This window comes from Ruditapes philippinarum, unplaced genomic scaffold, assembly GCF_026571515.1.
Source record: "Ruditapes philippinarum isolate M1 unplaced genomic scaffold, ASM2657151v2 ctg1361_1_1_1_1, whole genome shotgun sequence".
Lineage (NCBI taxonomy): Eukaryota > Metazoa > Mollusca > Bivalvia > Venerida > Veneridae > Ruditapes > Ruditapes philippinarum.
In genome coordinates this window covers 125,195-131,194 of record NW_026867298.1, presented here as the reverse complement: position 1 = coordinate 131,194, position 6,000 = coordinate 125,195, and positions in this window count along the sequence as shown.

The window sequence follows — 6,000 nt, the reverse complement described above, 5'->3', positions numbered from 1 at the left end:
TTGTTTGTTCATACTTTAATTTAATGATATAACATTTAACTTCTGCTTTTGTTTTTTTATTAACTTATATTTTTCAACATGGAGTTGCGCAAATGGGAAAAGAGTTCCGTTCCTGTAGGCAACTTCACTTATTCACTAGCCCAACAGTCGCTATATAACCAATACAGTAGGTTGCAGACATAAGGTCCAATATGACTTTGCATAGACTTAGGAAAGTCGAGAGTTTGCAGAAAGTTGGTCCAATATTTATTCCGCAACAAATTCTAAAAATCCGTTTCATCATCATGGTATGATGGTCAACAATATAAAGAATTGGCCATGTGCAACATTTCAAGTCTTTTGCTGAATTAGAAATTGCTGCAACAACAACGGCAAAACAACATTGCTTGAAAATATCAAAACATAAATTCATAACATAGAATTTAACAACTGCATTGCTCGAGCCATTGAGGGATTGATACACTGAATTTATCTTTCTAAAGCCAACGAAATGCAGCTGATGCAGATTATCAGACTATTATTCTAATGGTGATTTGCAGTGTTGCAGAAGTTTATGTTACACACAGAGCATCGCAAAGCTGTTAAAGAGGACATCAAATCTAAGATAATTAAATGGTGTGACGAATTGGGTATATTGCAATATAAAAAAATGAAATTGCGTGTTTTTGGTGTACCATACAATTTACAGAGGTGGGGTTTTAAAATAAATTTGACATCACAAATACTTTTTTTGGGTTTTTTCCTTTTACGGGTTTACATTTTTCTGGGCAAAAAACCCCCAATTTTGAAGATCCGTAACTAATTTTTTCCTTAGGGTTTATATCATAAATTTAATGCTCAAATGAAGATTAATATGAATATTGTAACTTCTAAAAAACATTATTTGTAAAGATATTACCGAGTTAATTAAGGGAGGTAATTAGAAATTGATTTTTTTATAAAGTCCGAGTGAATTTTTCAATTAGAAAGGAATGCATATACTTGAATGATTACATATAATGTGGACAAATATTTGCAGTACATATTTTACATATTCTTCGATGTTTGAAAATTGTTTTAGAATCATAATTATATACATATATAAAATTTCACTTGTGGTTGCAACCTAAATTACAACATACAGGATCTATACTCATTTTATCATTATTGTCGATGACCGCCTGAAGACTTAGACAGTTTACTTGGTATCAAATGACAGGTGCACACAGTCAAGTACCATGATGGTAGTTTGATGATGTTTTGATGATGTGTTGTACATGGCAACACATGTATACTGCAATGGACTGGAAGACTGCATGGCTTGATTTCCATTGATAATTTGAGGGATATTACTATTCCGTATGCGCGTTTGTTTGAACAGGTCGACAAGCAATGTCACCAGGTTGATGGAGAACTGCCATAGGACCGAAATAGTCCATCAATGAAGGGAGGAACATATAATGGTGTGTTTAGGATGACCACTTCAGTTATCAAGTCAAGTTAAGTCATAGTATTTATTAGCATAAACATACAAGTTTATACATTATTTTCGCCGTAAGATTAACAATAGTATTATAATATTGAAAATTATGAAACTATATAATTTAAGTTTCATTTTCATGTTTTAGCAAAAGACGGGCATATACGACTAGGATGCATTAATAAATTCGTAAAGTATTTCAATAGTGTCAAAACTGCATGAAACTTTAAATGCCGTGGAAACATATTACAAAATGAATCGTACGTTTCAAATGAAACTTTAAATGCTGTGGAAACATATTACAAAATGAATCGTGCTATGTACAAAACTTTGACGTCATCACTAATGACGTCATTAACCGTAAATGACGTCGTTATGGGCATCCATTCGAAAATGGCGTCACACAAAGTCAACGAACAGTGCCTCGTTATAAAGTTTAAAAAAATACTCGGAAAGTCTTTTTTCCGGTATTCATGATAATTTGCAGAAAATTTACGGAGAGTCTGCTCTGTCAAAAGGTGCCATTTCAAAGTTGATGGAAGGGTATAGAGACGTTAGATAGGCAACTGAAGACGACAGTCTTTCAGGTAGACCAGTGACTGTAACATATGATAAAACAGTGGCTGCCATTCAGCCTTCAGGCGTACATACTCTGAGATAGACGAGTAAGTGTGGAGCACGTAGCAGATAAGTTCGCTATTTCATATGGTACAGCTCAGGGCATTATGACTGATAGATTAGGAATGCTCCGCGTTTCAGCAAGATAGGTGCCTCGTTTGTTGACGTCGGAGCAGAGGGGGGTAAGAGCAGTACGACAGGAGATAGCGGGAAGAATGCGATTACTTTCTAAAACGAGTGATAACATAACACGTGGATTCACTTTTTTTAAACCGAATGCAAACGTCAGAGTTCTGTCTGGACTACTAGCCGTCCCCTACAAATGCGATAATTTCCAAGTCAGCCGGGAAGGTTAAGGCCATTATATTATGTGATACATACGGTGTAGTGCTAAACCACTTTGTTTCTCTGAAATCGACAGTCACTGGGAACTATTATGCAACAATACTTAGAATGGAACTCATGGCGGCAATAAGGAGAAAGCGGCAACATCTACTTAGGTCTCGATTCATATTACATCACGGTAACGCACCGAGCCATTCAAACCACGTTGTCATGGATACACTAGAAAAACTCACCGTCGAACTGTTACCACACCCACCCTACAGCCCGGACCTAGCAATGTGTGACTTCTGGCTGTTTCCAACTAAAAAAACATTCTCCATGGAACGAAATTTGAGTCAAGGGAGGAACTGAGCTGGTCCGTGGACAGAGAGCTGCGGAAGATGTCACGTGACGGGCTACAACACGTGGTCTGATCATCGGTCGAGAGATGGGACAAATGCAAATCGTGCATGGGACGTTATTTTGATGAGTAATCATTTTAGGTACTTGACTTAAATCATTTCCCCGCTATTGAATTAGTTTACGAATTTATTGATGCACACTCTTACATATAAACACATACAATAAAACTCACGGCATATTTAACATTTTTAATAAAATACACCATAAATATGACAAATACTTTAAAGAAATACATATTTCATTATACAACAACACTATCATTTCTCTGCTTGCCAAATAAACACATTTAGCAAGTTGTGTGTTGACATAATCTTATTGAATTAATTCATATTAGGCCATGTGTAATAATAATTATCTAAAATAGTTAAACATAATTCTCTATGAAAAGGACATATTGCAACAAGAGCTGTCACAGGAGACAGCGAAGCTCGACTAATAAATTACTGGACGCAGTAAGGAGGACAAAACTATGAAAGAAAAATCAATTATGTATAATTATGTATTAAGTTATAGTAAAAAAATAACATTTGTTAACATAAATTCCAAGATCAAGGGGAATAATTCTAGAAATAGTCATGCTAGAGTTATGGACCTTGCCACACAACATTTGTGTAATGATAAGAAATATATATGTGAAGTTCGAAGTAGATAGATTAAAAAATAAAGAAGTTATCATATTTCTTAAAGAAAATCCTAAGTTCAAAGAGAGATAAATCTATAAATATTGCTTCAAGAGTTATGAACATGGTCACATAAAATGTAATTAATGATAAGGAATAAGTATTTGAAGTTTGAGGTAGATACCTTTAAAATAAAAAAGTTAAAATAAACTAGAACTGCCACTATCATGGCTTGAATACCCCCGCATACCACTTTGTCAGAATCAACAGTGGCCATTTAGAGCTCAAGGACAACCTCCCTGCCAAATCTGAGGTTACTAAGACAGTGCATTGCTAAGTTATGTATTCTACATGCTTCAAATGTGAAAATGTCAAAATCAATACATTGCGGACAGGACATTCTTTAGCAATTGAGAAGAAATGGGGGTCACCTTATAGTCATGATCAACATCCATACCAAATATGAAGACTGTGGGTCAAAGGAATCTTAAGTTAATGGGTAGACAAACTTTTTGAAGTCAAAGTCCCTATGACCTTGACCTTTGATCCAGTGACCTCAAAATCATAAGGGGTCATCTACTAATTATGATCAACATCCATGCCAAATATGAAGACTGTGGGTCAAAGGAATCTAAAGTTATTGAGCAGACAAAGTTTTTGAAGTCAAAGTCCCTGTGACCTTGACCTTTGACCTGGTGACCTCAAAATCAATAGGGGTCATCTACTAATCATGACTAACCTCCATGCAAAATATGACGACTGTAGGTCAAAGGAATCTTAAGTTATTGGGCGGACAAGCTTTTTGAAGTCAAGGCCCCTGTGACCTTGACTTTTGACCTGGTGACACAAAATCAATAGGGGTCATCTACTAATCATGACTAACCTCCATGCCAAATATGAAGACTGTAGGTCAAAGGAATCTTAAGTTATTGGGCGGACAAGCTTTTAGAAGTCAAGGCCCCTGTGACATTGACCTTTGACCTAGTGACCTCAAAATCAATAGGGGTCATCTACTAATCATGACTAACCTCCATGCCAAATATGAAGACTAAGGGTCAAAGGAATCTTAAGTTATTGGGCGGACAAGCTTTTTGAAGTCAAGGCCCCTGTGACCTTGACCTTTGACCTAGTGACCTCAAAATCAATAGGGGTCATCTTCTAATCATGACTAACCTCCATGCCAAATATGAAGACTAAGGGTCAAAGGAATCTTAAGTTATTGGGCGGACAAGCTTTTTGAAGTCAAGGCCCCTGTGACCTTGACCTTTGACCTAGTGACCTCAAAATCAAAAGGGGTCATCTACTAATCATGACTAACCTCCATGCCAAATATGAAGACTAAGGGTCAAAGGAATCTTAAGTTATTGGGCGGACAAGAAAAAACCGACGGCCGGACGGACGGCCGGACGGACGGACAAGCTGATTCCAGTATACCCCCCTTACAACTTTGTTGTGCGGGGGTATAAAAATAACATTTTTCTAGTAAATAAATCTAAGTTTATGGGGAGATAATTCTTGCAATATTGGTGCAAGAGTTATGAACCTTGTCACATAAGATGTGGATGATGATAACGTAAATATATTTGAAGTATGAAGTTGATCCCTTTAGAAATAAATAAGTAACAGTAAAAAATAATATTTTGTATGGAAAATTCTAAGTTTAAAGGGAGATAAATCTGAAAATATTGGTGCTTATGTTATGAACCTTGTCACATTAGATGGGGATGACGATAACGTAAATATATTTGAAGTATGAGGTTGATCCCTTCAGAAATAAAGAAGAAACAGTAAAAAATAGTATTTTTTGAGGAAAATTCTAAGTTCAAGGGGAGATAAATCTGAAAATATTGGTGCTAGATTTATGAACCTTGTCACATAAGATGGGGATGATGATAAGGTACATATATCTGAAGTATGAAGTTGATCTCTTAAGAAATAAAGAAGAAACGGTAAGAAATAGTATTTTTTGAGGAAAATTCTAAGTTCAAGGGGAGATAAATCTGAAAATATTGGTGCTAGAGTTATTAACCTTGTCACATAAGATGGGGATGATGATAAGGTACATATATTTGAAGAATGAGGTTGATCCCTTAAGAAATAAAGAAGTATCAGTAAAAAAAAGTATTTTTTTAGGAAAATTCTAAGTTCAAGGGGAGATAAATCTGAAAATATTGGTGCTAGAGTTATGAACTTTGTCACATAAGATGTGGTTGATGATAAGGAACATACATTTGAAGTTTGAAGTTGATACCTTAAGAAATGACAAAGTTATAGTGAAAAATATTTTACTGCACCAAAACTTTAATCTTAAATTTGGACGCGGACGCCGACGCCGGGGCGAGTAGGACAGCTCTCCATATACTTCGTATAGTCGAGCTAAAAATGATAATCTGATTCAACTTAATTCATATTACATCTTCTACATAATCTTTCACTTCTAATAATATTCCTTTATCGACTTTCTTCAATCTCTAAGTTGTGTGATGAACATTTATAATTTCATATGTGCCTCAACAGTAACAGTATTTAAATAACTAGCTTGTATAAAATTTAACT